At 37.6% G+C, this 16,093-nt stretch overlaps 1 protein-coding gene across 1 annotated transcript in view; it reads right to left on the bottom strand.

The window, feature by feature from the left end:
* LOC132423558 (3',5'-cyclic-AMP phosphodiesterase 4D-like) overlaps positions 1-9,210 on the bottom strand; it is a 404,223-nt gene extending 395,013 nt beyond the window's left edge. Inside the window, exon 1 of the mRNA XM_060009459.1 lies at positions 9,056-9,210. The gene's annotated coding sequence lies outside the window, so the exon portion shown is untranslated. The remainder of the gene's footprint in view (positions 1-9,055) is intronic.
* Between the last annotated feature and the right edge of the window lie 6,883 nt (positions 9,211-16,093).

Below are 16,093 nucleotides of genomic sequence, written 5' to 3'. Positions count from 1 at the left end.
GCTGAACTGAATGAATAAGCATTTTCAGAACTCTAATGGAAAACTGATGAATTCATAAAAGTGCTAACAAAAGATCAAGATGAAAAAATATTAATTACATGGGACTGAGTGAACTGATGAGGATGATTATAATTTTTGTGACTTTCTGTTTTAATAAAAAAAAAAATCCCACAAGGACTCAGAGGCAAAAAATATACAAATCAATTTTCACTGCAAAGTAAAGGAGCTGTTACAGTGGAGGATTCCTGGACTGAATGTCAATATTATGACATAGTATGCGTGGGTTTCCTGTGTGGTAATTGCAATCATTGTTGCTTTTGTTGTGGTCATGCATTTACAATGCTTGGTGTCAGTCTATTTATCTCTTGTAAAAATAAAATACAGTGTGTGTGTGTCAAAAAAAAAACTATCAGTACAGAGAAGCTGTCATTCCAGCGATGTTGCTAAAGCAATAGGACGTAAACCTTGTGGGAAGTATATAACTTGGTGGCAAGGTTATGTGTGTGGAGTCTGCTTGAATGATGCCAGAACAGAGAAAAACTGAGCTGTGTGATAGAGAAATGGTCCCGATGATATCTCTGGAGTCCTAGGTCCGGACCTACCTACCCCTTGGGCTTCTCAATTATCTGATCCATTTAATTTGGATTAGTATCAATTGCCACCAGTATCTCCAACAAAATCCATGCCTAAAAGAATACATGGTAACATATCTAAGAGATAAAGTAACAAAAAATTGTATGGAAAAAATACACACCCTAAAGGGTCTCAGTAAATAATTCAAATGAGACCATAATAGTCCTAGTAAACCATTCTCTTCTGTGAGACCAGCCGGGACCTCTAAGAATGATGACCCCAAATCCTTCTGTCTCGAGCCCCTACAACATTGCCACCTCTGTCCCTGGCACTATGAGGGCCAGCGTAAAATCAAGATGGCAGTTCAGCTGTGGAGAAGAGATATTCATAACTAAAGATATCCATAATAGTTTAAGTGATTACGTGCCAAAAATGAGTTCCACTAACAGCAAAGGTGGGAGACGTCCCACTGTGAGCTGATGCAGTACAAGGGAAGGGCGACTCCCTTAGGCAATTGTTTAATACATTCCCTTTAATCACTCTCTTGTTAGCCCTGTTCAAGGCTGGTTTTTCACAAATAGAATCTATAACCAACTGTTCTATCTTTGCTATCTTTCAAAAAGAACCACTTTCGCATTTTAATGCTTTGTATACAAAATGGCTCAGTAGGATATGTAAATTTAAATGGCTTCAATTAAAGCAGTTTTAAGCAAATGCAATACAAAGTTTAGTAACATTAAGACACAATGAAATGCTGTGGGAAATACTTTAAAATAGCAGCAGATATTAAGCAATACTCTGGCTATCATTATGGTTCTGTTCTCCTAAGACAATAATTTAGTGGCTGACAGGAGTGCAGGCAGGACTTGCCTTTTGAGTACTAAGCCTTTTGAGCCAAGGAATAATCCTCCTTTCTTACAACTTTAAATCTTTTAAGTCTCTGATCAATTCTTCCTGGGTTACCAGGTGGATCAGCAATAATTTCCTGGCACTGATGTTTTACCTTGGTTGCGCATCATGGTCCAAAATACTGCAGTTCTAGTCTTTAGCCTCATGTGATGGTAAATCCAAACTCAGGAAGCCACATCAAAGGTGTGCTCTTGAAACACCAACAGAGATGAGGTGGTGTCTCAGAGCCAGCGCCTCCTCCTACAGACATGTTTCCGACAAGAAAGACTGCAGATGTTTCCCAACCACGTGTGTGCTAAATTGGGTAAAGCAGGTTATTCCACAAAGGTTCAGGGAGTATAATTATTACCAAGCATTTTCATAGCAGTCAGCACGGTACTACCTGTTCACAACACATGAAGAAGGCTTAGACTCAGCCCATGGAAGAGAAATGGTAAAGTGAAACCTCCATGGAGCTAATATATTTTTCAGTTTCTCACCAAGAAATTAAGAGTGCCTCTGCAGACAGTGAGGAAGAACAAATAAAATTATTTAAAAGGTTTTCAGAGACTGAGAAGAAGAAATGTGAAAATTTAATGAAAACAGTGAACACGTGCAAATGCAGCACCAGCCATACCACTAATAGAAAACATTACTGAAAACTGGAGGAGGGGATAGTTCCAGTTTTTCCTTAATACTTAGTGGAGAGGATTTCTGAAACTCAACTGAAAACTCAGCATGCATATAAATAGCTCAAAGGAAAATGTCATGGGAATAAGACTATCAAGAAACGCGTAACCTCATACATATGAGATGTAGCTATATAGTCTTGAAGAACAGCAGAAGGAGGCCATGGCTACACACACACACACACACACACACACACACACACACACACACACGCCAAGAGTAAATCACATACTTGTGATCCAATTGTCATTCATTCCGACACATATTCATTAAGTTGACTCCGTAGTAAGTATTTTTGCTAGGCATTTGAAGATCTATAATACCCTTCTCATGTTAAAACTTTAATGATTATTATTTTTCTTAACACTGTCAGGTTCCAAGGACCACTGAATAGACATAGTTCTTAAACCAGTGGTTCCACAATTTAGGATTGTATGGAACAATAAAATTTTTACATTAAAAAAATTTTGAGATCAATAGAGTGCCAACATTTTATTTTGCAAATTAAAGGCCTTACAAAATAATTACCATCTACTAGAAGTAACATTTCCTTTTTTTTTTTTTTCCACAAAGGGAAATTTTAACAATGTAAAATAGGAAGGTTAGACTCAGAAGAAAAGGTAATTTCTCAAGGAAAAAATTATTGTGGTCTTCAAATACTTTTTCTGGACCATTCTTCTACTTTCTGGTACTCCAATTATGCATATATTGCTGTATTTAATGGTGTCTCACATTTCTTTGAGGTTCTGTTTATTTTTCTTCATTATTTTTCTGTTATTTATATTATATAATATTTATCAATATATCTTTACTAATTCTTTCTACTGACAGGTCATATCTTCTGTTGAACCCCTCTAGTAAATTTTTCATTTAGGTTATTTTAACTTTCAACTCTGGAATTTCTCTTTGATTCTTTTTTACAATTTCTATTTTTGTATTGACATTCTTCATTTGATGAAATACTGTCCTCATATATTCCTTTACTTTTTAAATTATGATAATCCTTTAATTCTTTTTTAATTGAAGTATAGTGCTGTACAGTATTATATAAGTTACAGGTGCACAATACAGTGATTCACAATTTTTAAAGGTTATACTCCATTTATAATTATTATAAAATATTGGCTATATTCCCTGTGTTGTATAATATGTCATTATATTTTATTATATACTTAATAGTTTGTACCTCTTAATCCCCTACTCCTATCTTGCCCCTCCCCCTACCACAGGTAACCATGAGTGTAACCTGTGGTTTTACTAATGTAACCTCATACATATAAGATGTAGCTATATAGTCTTGAAGAACAGCAGAGGGAGGCCATGGCTACACACACACACACACACACACACACACACACACACACACAGTATTTGCCTTTCTCTGTCTGACTTATTTCATTTAGCATAATGTTCTCCAAGTCCACCTATGTTGCTGCAAATGGCAAAAATTCATTCTTTTTTATGGCTGAGTAGTATTCCATTGTGTGTGTGTGTGTGTGTGTGTGTGTGTGTATTTATCCATTCATTTGTTGATAGACACTTAGGTTGCTTCTATATCTTGGCAATTGTAAATAATGCTGCTATGAACACTGAGGTGCCTGTATCTTTTCGAATTAGTGTTTTTGTTTTTTTCTATCCTTTAATTCTTTGAACATATTTATAATAGTTGTTTTGACATCTTTCTCTGCTAAATATGAGATCTTGGTCTTCTCAAATGCAATTTCTCTTGCCTCCTTTTTTTTTTTCCTGTGTATGAATCCCACTTTCCTGCTTCTTTGCATGCCTTATAATTTTTTGTTGTTGAAATTGGACATTTTCAACAATATATTTCAGCAACTCTGGATACTGTTTCCCACACTGTGGGGCTTGTCATTGTTTTTGCTTAATTATTTAGTGATTTAACTGGCTTATTTCAGTGAAGTCTATTTGCCCTGCAGTTTGCAACATCTGATGTCACTCTTCAGAGGGCACAGCCTTGAACATGCTCACAATCACCCCAAGGTGACAGTGGTTTTAGCATGGCTCTTCTTGACTGCCTCTTTCCCTGATCTCAGTTAAGCTGTGTGCCTCTGGTAGTAAAACACAGGACTATTAGCTTCTGTTAATTGCTGGCTGATTTCTCTATTGTTTTCTACAATTCCCTGGGAGATAAACTGTTCCACAATTTAATTCAATTCAATTTGGGACACTTCTGGGGTTTTTGAGGCTTGTTACAACCCCAGAAGGACTCTTCTTAGCTGTCTCTTCCTCTGGTACTATCTGTTAGACTTCTAGCTGGCCTATAATTTATCTTTTTGTTATCATGGAGCTAGCAGCCTCTTCTTAATTGTTTAGTACCAAAATCTCCATTTTTCTCAACAGTAGTCTAAGACTTAAATGTTTTCACATTCTGATCCAGATAAAGTCAGTTCCTTTGGGGAGAACTATGAGGTTCTCTGTCTTATAGCCTGCTCTCCCCCTGGAGAGAGCAGGGGGAGAAGATCTGGGAAAAGATCTCTGCACCACTGCTCTGGATCTGGGGAGGGAATAGTGGCCTGTTTCTCTCAGAGTAGACTCTGCTTGTAAAACAGGTGTTACCCAGGGACGATAGCCTCTGGTCTTCTAGACTTACCTCTTCTGGGAACCTCTGTCCTGTGACCAAGCTGGGATGAGGGTGATTGGAGCCCATTATCCTTGGCCTACCATGCTTATGATCAAATTTTACCCTATAAGATGGGGATGGAAGCCCTAGACTTTTAAGTCTTGCCTGGCAGAGTTCTACAACATAGAACTGGGGATAAGGATTAGAAATGCTGGTGGCCTGCCCCTCCATGGTAGATATTGTAGCCCTAGACTGGAAGCTTCGGGGAGAGGAAGTTCCATGTTTTCTACTACAACCACCTGGAATGTAGGTTCTATTATGATGAGCTGGTGGGGACAGAGGGAGAGGTAGTAGGTCATGGCTTAAATGCTAGAAACTCTGGCTGTTTTAGCCTCAACTTAGTAGATTTTCTTTAAATGTTTCTCCATTTGCTGTATGTCCCTGGGACAATTTCCAGAGACTTAAGTGGTTAGGTTTTTAAAATAATTTTCTCTAGTTATGGTTATTTCAGTGAGGAGCCAGTCCATAGGGCTACTCATGCTGCTATTTCAGAAGTAGATCATTAATCTATTTTTCCTCATTGTGCCACAGGCTGGTGAAAATTTTATAATAGCTCTATATCAGGCTATAGACTGGCATTTATGGACCACAGCCTAACAAGTTCCATTACATTTTTCAAAGAAAGGTAACTCCTTAAAGAAAGCTCTAAACTAGCATCTCACATTTTAGTGTGCATAACAACCACCAGAAGAGATTTTTTAAAGTTCAGAATCCCATCTCCAACCCACAAGTTCTTATTTATGATGTCTGGGGTAAAACCAAAGAAACTGCACTTTTAAAGAGTATCCTGGTGGTGCTTCTCAAAATTTAACGTAAAAATGAATCATCTGACTACCTGGGATATTTGTTGATAAGATTTTCATTCTGGAATAATTTTAAATTTATAGATTCTCAATTTGGGCAAGGTATCATGGTTATGTAATATGTTAATATTAGAGGAAGCTGGGTAAAGTGTATAGGAGAATCCTCTGTACTATCTTTGCAATGTAAATTAACATGAATATAATGTTATTAACTAAACTGTAGATATTCTTAGGATTTCATCAATTTCTCCATTAATATCCTTTTTCTGTTTCAGGATACCACATTGCCTTTAGTCTGGGACCTTCGCAAAATGCAGATTCTGCATTTACTTAAAGGTATTTTCTACAATATTATTAGTTACAAGTATACTGAAACTTCCCAGAGTTCTTTGACTCAGATAATTTTTTCCCCCATGAACCCTCTAGTTAATTAACCCTCTAGTTAATTGTGGAACAATTTTTTCCCCCATGAACCCTCTAGTTAATTATTCATCTTACTTATCCATTCATCTGTTGCTGGACATTTAGTTTGCTTCCATATCTTGGCAATTGTAAACAATGCTGCTATGAACACTGGGGTGCATGTATCTTTTTGAATTAGTGTTTTCATTTTTTCAGATATATACCCAGGAGTGGAATCGCTGGGTCATATGGTAGTTCTATTTTTAGTTTTCTGAGAAACCTCCATGCTATTTTCCACAGTGGCTGTTCCACTTTATCACCAACAGTGCACAACAGCATCTTCTCCACAGCCTTGCATTAACATTCAGTTTTAAATATTTTCTAATTTTTATTATGTTTTTGCTTTGACTCATGTGTTGTTTAGAAGTGTATTTATTAATTTTCAAATCTATCTGGGATTTTTTTGTTGTTTTTTGCTTAAATTCTTAATTTAATTTCCTGGCAATCAGATATTGTCTCTTCCCAATTCTCCCTATTCTCTCCTTCTAGAATGCCTATTAAACAGTGAATTTTCTCTTTCTCTCCAACGTGTCTCTTAACTTTTCTCTCATATTTTCTTTTTCTCCTTAATGCATTCTGGTTGATTTCTTTAAATTACATTAAAGTTGATTGAGTCTCTCTTAAGTTATATCTAATTTGTTGTTTAACACATTTGATAATTTTTTATTTCTTGCAAACCTAACTTTTCTTACTTGTAATTAGTTTTTACATTTTAATCATTTTTAATATTCTTATTTTATACTAGCCTATTGGATATTTCCATCATTAGAAGGTATTAAATTTTAATCCTGCTCATTGTTATGTTTTATAACTCTTATTCATTGGGGGCCTTTTTTCTTATGTTTTATAATTTTAGGTTATAATTTAATCTTTAGAAGGAATTTATCTGTAGGAATCCTATGAAGCTTTGGTTTAATGGTAATCTCCTTCCCAAGAAGCTTGCAAATGGTTTTGCCAGATGTTTAAGAGTTATCAGTGGCCTAGAGTCTTCTGGGTTAATTTCTCAAGTTGTGGTTCTTTTCCATATTATACAAGGAGTACAGATTCAAATCCCAAATCCAAATGAGCCACAAATCCACAGTGATATGTGGTTGGAGAAAATATTATTTTCTAAGACACATCTTTCTTGTTTCTTCTGTGCTGATGGTGGATTTTTTTTTCTAGAGCCTCCTATTCAAAACAACTTTGCGCTGAAGATCCGTTTCAACCCACAGAGTCGCAATTTTTCATTTCATATTTCCACATAGTTGTTAAAACATAAGCCCTTGGTTTAAGGAGACTAATTACATCCTCCCAAGAGTGACCACAGCATCATTCACATGTTTATCCCTGAGGTTTTCAATTCTATCTTTATTTCTGACTCACAGTGATACCTTTATTTCCTTTCAAGATCAGATATACATGAAACAGTTTATTTAATCTAGTATTTCTACATGTTTGCATAAGGCACAATACTAAAGTTATCAGCCATGTTTCTAGAACTGAAAGTAAAAAATAACTTCTTTCTAATAAGAATCAATGATATAACAATTGGCAAGCTATGAATCATTGTAACTTACCAATTGTGAAACTTTTTAAGCTCAAAAGTGTTTTATCTAAGACTGTTTTATCCCTTAGTCCCAGTTTCAGGAAACTATATTAACAAATATATAATGAATGTCCATACGTAGCACAGAACTCCAATTAAATAGAAACTTTACACTGCACTTCACGTGGATCCAAATAAGTCCTTAAATTTTTCTGGACTCTCTCAGAAGTTCTTCCAATCATATTTTTCTACACTGTCTAAGCACAGATCACTTTCCATATAAGTTTTCTTTGTTCACTATCAACAAATTTCATCAGCTTTTCTTCTTTCTTTCCATGCATTCAATATAGCTTTTCTAAGAGCCTGCTATATTTTAGACACTGGGGAATTTGCCCAAAACAAATCTAACCCCTGGTCTCACAGAGTTTAAATCTTAGTGCTGGGGAAAGAATAAAAATAATAAACAAATTAATAAATGTATTTTAGGTTGAAATGAAAATGATAAATTAACAAATATATTTTAGGTTGAACCATAGCGAATGGCCAATATTTGATTGTTCCTGACCCATAAAAAAGGTAATTTCATATCATTTGACTTAATAGAGTATGACAAGTGATGATAAGTGTTATGAAGAAGAAGAAGCCAGGGTAATTTGATTGGGAGTGATGGGGTGGGTGTGAGTGTGCTATTTTAGATACCATGGCTACAAATTCTCTCTCAGAACGTGTTTTTTGAACAGAGATGGGAATGAAATGAAGAAGTGAGTGATATGGATATCTGGAGGAAGAACACTCCAATGAGAGGAATATGCATGTGGAAAGGTTCTGAGAAGGAAGGGTGGATGGCATATTCAACGAACATCAAGGAAAGCAGAGGGACCCAAGTGGAATAAATGAGAATAAGAACAGTGTGAGATGAGAGCAGAGAGGGGGCCAGGGGCAGACCCTGTAATGCCATGTCAGCCACAGTAAAAACTTACTATCTCCCTGCTAGTGAGATGTGAAGCCCTTGGAAAGTTTGGACAGCAGAGTGGCAAAACCAGACTTGTATTTTCAGCGGTGTGGAGGCCAGCCTCCAGGGGGCAGGATGGCCATAGAGAACTTAGTGAGGAGGCTATTGCACTAGCCCAGGGGCGAGACCATTGTAACTTAGACTTGAGTGGAGCAAAGGAGATAGTGACGAGAGGCTGGCTAGTCACAATTCTTTCATGACTCTTCTAATCTTTCTTTTTTAAAACATATTTGTCTCATCAGTGTTTTATCCCAACAAGTATATGGTCAAGCTCTCATATCCTGACTTTGGTGATCCTGGTATCAAAATCATCTTGCCTGCCTGCTAATTCCAACAAGACATTTCTAGATCATTCTAAATTCAGCACCCCCCAAAATCTACATTTGCATGTATCATAGCCTAACACATCTGCATCACCACTCTTATCTCTGATCACTCTCAAGACAATGGCACCATACCTGATCAAGGAGGAGCTGGCTTTCACTCTGCAAGGAGCATCACCAGAGAATGAACATATGCCTCCAAAGGTCACCACCGAGTGTCTGTCTCTTCCCAGAGGCTGTAACTGATGGGTGGACTCGGCCTGAGCCACAGCAGGAAAGAGCCATTCATGGCCCACTCTGATGCTAAGTCACTCCTCTGAGCAAGAAAACTCCTAACCCTATGCCTGCAGCTGGGCCCCTTCCTCTGAAGTTTCTATGCTTTACAACTCCCTAAAAAGGAAGTTGTCTTAAGAGGCTTACAGCCCTTTAGGGAGAAGCTGACCACAGCTTAATGGTATGTTAATGCAACTTCTGGCCCCATTTCCCCCTCATACCCACATAGGGCTCCATGCAGTCTATTCAACATTTAGGGTGAAGTAATAAGCAACTAGCTGAACAAGATCAATACCAAGCCGCCATGGCAGGACAGAAACCCAGTTTCTGTCTCTCAGTGTCATATGTCATTCAAGAGTAAAGCATAATAATGTTTATAAAATACAGTTAGTCCAACAGAACAAGTCATGTCAAAATCATTTACCAACATATCTTAAGTTAAAAAAAAAATCCTAATATATAGCTTGCATGCAATATGCAAACAGTCTACTAAGGAGAGGATCTGACATTAAAATGTCACTAAAATTACTACTCAGCTGTAAGACTCACACACCTAAGATTTAACAGCACAGAGCCTAGGTAGGGTCACAAGTAATAGTATTAAAGTGAATATTCAAAACTTATTTTCTGAAAAGGCATTTTGCAAAGATACAACTAGACATAGCTTTTTTTTTTAAAAAAAAATCTTCATTTGCACTATGATACAGAATGAGAAAACAGAAATCAAAATGTATTCATCACCCTGGTCCCTCCTCTACTTGTAAATAAAGTAGAAACTACACATCTTAATGTTTGAACAAAATTAAGCTAGATCTGAAGTGATGTTACTTAAGACTACCAAGGATGAAAATTACAGCCTGAATTCAATCTGCTATCAAAAGCACTTGAGATGCCAGATAATGTAAAAGAAATTTGAAATAAGTATTAAAAAGTCCACTGAAAGACCTTTCCTTGAATTTTGTTACTGAAAATCCTCTTCTGCTAAAATTTCAAGGTTTCTTACAGTGCTTCTACATATACTCTCTGACCCCACTAACCTTCCTTTTCTGTAGGCAGTGATTTGATCATCAGACACACTGATTCTGCTGAAAATTGGAGTCCATTTTAAGAGTTTTTCACAGCATGGATATTTTTCCCTTATAAATTATTGTTCACTTTTCCTAATACTGCACAAATAATATAACAACAATACTGAGGAAAAAAATTTTAGTTTGAAAGTTCATCGCACATAAAAGCATGCTCTTCTAATGCACCTGTGTCAGGGCCCCAGTCCCTGAGCAGTAAGGATAAGCATCTCTAGAGGCAGGCTAGGAGTGTCACCAAGCAGGCAATAGTCTCAGTCTGGCTTGGCTCAAAGAAGCAAAGATTTATACAGAAGTGACCCTGTATTCCTGGGCCTCCTCAATCTAGTAACTTTGATTATTTTCAAATTTTGAGATTAGATGAATACCAAAACTAAAAATTTTGGGGGGGGGGGATGAAGAATATGGCGTGAACATAACTTTTAAACAAAGAAAGATACATTTCTCACATATAAATAACTTCTTTTTTTAAAAAATCCCACTCCAGGGCTTCCCTGGTGGCACAGTGGTTGAGAATCCGCCTGCCCATGCAGGGGACACGGGTTCAAGCCCTGGTCCAGGAAGATCCCACATGCCGTGGAGCAACTAATCCCGTGCTCCACAACTACTGAGCCTGTGCTCTGGAGCCCACGAGCCACAACTACTGAGCTTGCGAGCCACAACTACTGAAGCCCACGCGCCTAGAGCCTGTGCTCCGCAACAAGAGAAGCCACCGCAGTGAGAAGCCCGCACACCGCAATAAGGAGTAGCCCCCGCTCGTCGCAACTAGAGAAAGCCTGCGTGCAGCCATCAAGACCCAACGCAGCCAAAAATAAATTAAAAAAAAAAAATCCCACTCCAATTTGCAAAATCGATACTCTCAAATACACAGCTTACCTTTTCAATACTTTTTTTTTTTTGGTCAACCGTCAGCTACAGACCCATTCCAGCTTGTTGACTTAGATTCTTTCTAATGAGGTTTCAAAATAGCTGAAGTTCTACTAAAAGAAGGAGAGCCTTGGAAATGTATGGTAAACTAGTCACTGGGTTTTGGAGACAGTTGAAAGACCTGTGAAAGTATGGGGGTGGTAATGGCAGGGGTCTGGACTGATAATGAGACGTAAAAATTCAGGATGCTACAACTTTCAATTTTTCAGTTTTAAGATTTGACTCCTATGGAAAGAGTGGAAAATTGGAGCAGTATCTAAGAGAGCAAGAACCAACTGGAAGAAAAGTAGTACACCCAGTAGTGTACCTAATTCCTCTGGCTGGCCCCTTTTCCTCCTCATGGATCCTCTCCATCAATAAATTTTAAATGGTATTTATACCACTCCTGGGCTCTATTTTCCATTCCATGCCACATTTTAGGAGAAAAGCTATAAAAATATATATGTGAACTAGAGTAAGATTTTGACTCCTACCACTTGGAACTTGACTAGAGTGATGAATAGACTAGATAGAATTTTGGTGACTGTACACACTGGTGGATCAAGTCACTGCTTTGAAAAGCCAATAATTACTGGACTATGAAGAAACAACTCACCAGCAAATGGGTCACCAGCAACTAAAAGGCCAAAAGCATTAGTACTGGAAGCCAATTTATTGGAACTAATCAGATGGCACAAATTTAACCAGAAAGCACCCATGGTTCTGCTCATAACATTTGCTCTGCAAGTTTCAACAATGTAATTTTTAATCTGGGCTCCTATAGAACAGACTTTTTGCACCTTGCCCCAGAGATTCTGAGTAAATGCATTTTATTTTTAGATGTTTCCTCTCTTGACACAGGGTTCCACAAATATGAAGGAACAAATGATCCCCCAGGCATGCTAGGGGTTGTTGTTGTCTCTTCTCTCTTACTCTGTGGTCTCCTGCAAGCATTTAAAATAATAGTTAGCCAAGAAATGTTTTCCTGCAGAACAAGGCACTTCTCTTGGCCCTAAAATGGGAATGCATTAAAAGGATTGAATCCGCTTTGGAACATTAGGTTGGCCCTTTTTGATAAATTGAAGGTGCTTCAGAGTTGAGAGGCCATCTTAATTTTACAGTAAAGAGCTATCCTATGAGAAAGTAAGAAAAATCTCAGGTAGTGTTTTACTGAAAACATTGTTATTACCATTCCATCAAAAGAATTTATTGTGAGGAGAAAAGTCACACTGTCTTAATTAATATTATTCACTTTTCTTTACAGAGGCTCACATCTAACATGCCTGCAGTTAGTACTGAAGTCAGGGGTATTAAAGCAAAAGGAACCGAATGTCTTCATGGTTTCCAAAATAATAATTCAAAACATGTCTGTCAATATTGCAGAAGCTACATGTCCCTGATTAACCTGTAATAATGGGACAGAGTAAAAAGGAACGTGACTCAATGATAAATTACTCACAGAACTATGTGGTGTGATAAACCGCTAATTCAACAAAGCCATCAACATGTTACACCTTCAGAGTATTTCATGCTTCTGAAAAGAAACATCAATCAACCTCAGTTCTTGGAAGAGTATATCTTAGATACAGCTCTTCTTTCTACACTCCTCTAAAATTGTATTTTAGCCAGGGTTGATAAGCAAAAAGTAACATACTCTTGTCAAAGTAAAGGCTGATATTTCTCAAAGGAGAGCATTGCTATGTGGGAGACAAAATTTGATCCCTTTGTTCTTGGTCTAAGATCCCTTGATAACCAGAGTCAAGGGTTCAACCAGAAATGTCAATATTACACTAAGAGGCAAGAAAAGATTTCTTCCCATTATGCCTTCATTATACCATTAAGAGGCCTGGGTCGTACTGACTCACACATATGTATACTCTGTGGATACTCAGTCAAAGATGTTCTCGTGTCCAGCTCCTGTCTTTAGGCAGGTGAAGCATTATTGATTCCATTTCTTTTTTTTCTTTTTTTGACTGCATCGGGTATTACTTGCGGCACGCAGGGTCTTCGTTGAGGCATGCAGGATCTTTCGCTGTGGCGCAGGCTTCTCTCTATTTGTGGTCTGCGGGTTTTCGCTTCTCTAGTTGTGGTGTGCGGGCTCCAGCGTGCGTGGGCTCTGTAGTTGTGGTGTGTGGGCTCCAGAGCGCGTGGGCTTGTAGTTTGTGACACACAGGCTCTCTAGTTGAGGCACAAGAGCTCAGTAGTTGCGGCGCGTGGGCTTAGTTGCCCCGCAGCATGTGGGATCTTAGTTCCACCACCAGGGACTGAACCTGAGTCCCCTGCATTGGAAGGCAGATTCTTTACCACTGGACCACCAGGGAAATCCCTTGATTCCATTTTACAGATAAAGGAAGTGATTCCCAGAGCATCTCTGCTGCCAGAATTTACCTGTCCTTCCAACTAAACCAAAAATAGTAGTCATTAGTAACAATACACGGAGTTTCTCTGGTGTCCTTTAATATAATCTTGCAGCTGTAACTTGATCGGGGCTTCAAAATCATCTAGGTAAGCCCAGTGCAAAATCATCTGTGAAATTTAGTAGAGTGCTTACAGTGCAAGAAGCAGGAGGTAGTTAATAACATAGACTATGTCATCATGATGTTTAGACATAATCTGATTCAGTCAGTAATGAGACGTGAGGTCTCAGAAAAGTCATTTAATCTTTTGTGCCTCAGGCTCCTGGTCTGTGAAATGGGAATATTAATGGTATCTACATCGTAGGGCCACTGAAGAGATTAAATGAAAAAACATACATTAAGCATTTAATGTAGTAGCTGGCATATAGCAAATGCTCAATTAGTATAGCTATTAATATACAATGAGAGTGTTGATTAATGGGCATTGTCTCACTCATAGAAAATCTACTGCAAAGTAATAGCATGGTCCCAACACTTCCTAAAAGGAGAGGACTGCTACCTAATTTTAACTTTGTTTCCTCAGAACAATGTCATATTCCTTTCTGCAAGTTTAGCGATCACTCTTCATATCAGACCATGTCAACCACATCAGCTGAGATTAGAAAGAACACATATTTCACCTTTACCAACAGTAACCAATTGGAACAACTCGGCATCCACAAGGAATCTCTCTTTTGTATCTCATGATAACTATCCATGACTAATTTTCTATTTCCCGAAAAACATTCCAGTACCTCATTCCAGTATCTTAGGAGTCAATGAGAAGTTGGCTCCAATCCTAACTCTGTTGCTTACTAACTGTATGACTTGGGCAACTCACTTTTCTATGAGCCTCAATTTCCTCATTTATAAATGAACATAATTATAACACAGGAGGTTGTTATAAGTATTAAGTAATTTAAATTCACAATTAATTTCTCTTTATCAACGCTGTCATCAAGTTCTCAAGAATAGGCTTGCTTTTGGCCATGATTTACTCCTGGGTCCAAAAAGTAGCCTGTATTAGACAATGTATTTTCCAACCTAACCTCAGCAAATGAATCCTCAGACATTGCTTCTGTACAACTTTTTACATTTCTCTAAATTGATGGTGTCATTTTGAATTATAATCCTGATGTTTAACAAACTCATCATCTGTCTAGACCCATGTATGTCAAAGAAAAAGCTCATGATTTCAGTATTACATTTGGAATCTCAGAATTTAATTTTAGTGATTAAACATCAGAGCAGTTCTTCCATGCATCTTTACCAAGCCTACCTTATGGAACCTCCAGAAAATTAATGCCACCAGATTGTCACTCCAATTAGCCAAAGGAATACTCTCTATTCTAAACTGTTGCTAGAATCAACTCTACGTGTAGAGTTCCAAAATCACATAATCAACACAATCAAGGATGTTATCTCAAACTTCAGCATCAGCTGGCCCATTACTTTTATAGTTTAAATATCTTTAACATGGCCTCATCAGAGATTTGAAAACTTTTTTTTTTAAAGGTTTCTAAAACCACTTATTTAAAGATTAAGGGACAGACAAAAATCAGAATCTACTTTATTTCACAAATGCTTAAATTATGGTTTTATTTAAAATATGAAATCAGTAACCCTAAACACGTGTCCCCCAACCATCCAGAAATGTGCTCACAATTTGAATCTCATGAATGTTTTAGAATAAAAGCTAGTCAGATAACTACATTTGCTGGATACATATTACATGAAAAACTTTCTAGTCAACACATTGGGAAGTATAAAAGAAATATAACTGGCTCTCCCCTCAAGGAAATAATAATACACACCCATAACCAAGAGGACTGATAAAGCGACACATTTTGAACATGTGAGCTGACACAGTGTGGACAAGACAGAATGGAAAGAAGACGAGGAGGCAGATCTCTGAAGAAGTAGCGCCCACATTGACAGGGAAAGGAGTGGGCTTTCTTCTTGGGGAAAACACACATTGGGGTGGAAACAGGAAAGTTGAGTTTTAAATTGCTTAACAATACTATAGAGTCTAAAATTCACACAGAAAAGATGGCCAAGGAGAATCTGGATTTAATCCTACATGCAACTATGCGGCATTATACAATCTTCAGAGGGAAAAAAAATGATAAAAATAGTATTCAGGAAAGACTATTCTCAAATCATTTCCACCTATTCTTTGCGGTTCTGCACAAAACCTTTACTTTTAAGGAGCTTCTGCTTTCTTTGCTATAGGACAATTTTTGTGGCCCTAGCAATTCCCAAACTAATTCTGAGTTTTTCGGGCAAGACAAAACATTAGTATTTACCTTAAAATTACAACCTGCATGCTTCAATACAGCTTTTAAAGTTTCTGTCTTGTTTTAAATGGCATCCTTAGCTTATGATGTGTCTGAAGGCATTTAGCATTTAGCTCCCTGATAAAATGACAAGGGACTGAAATAGACTGCAGGAAACTTACATTAACTTCCGTCACGTCCAGTGGTTTGGGGAGTGAAGCTACGTTAGAGAAAGCATTA

The sequence above is a fragment of the Delphinus delphis genome, chromosome 3 (assembly GCF_949987515.2).
Source record: "Delphinus delphis chromosome 3, mDelDel1.2, whole genome shotgun sequence".
NCBI lineage: Eukaryota > Metazoa > Chordata > Mammalia > Artiodactyla > Delphinidae > Delphinus > Delphinus delphis.
The sequence above is the reverse complement of the archived record's forward strand: the minus strand, read 5'-3'. Positions and strand labels throughout refer to the sequence as shown.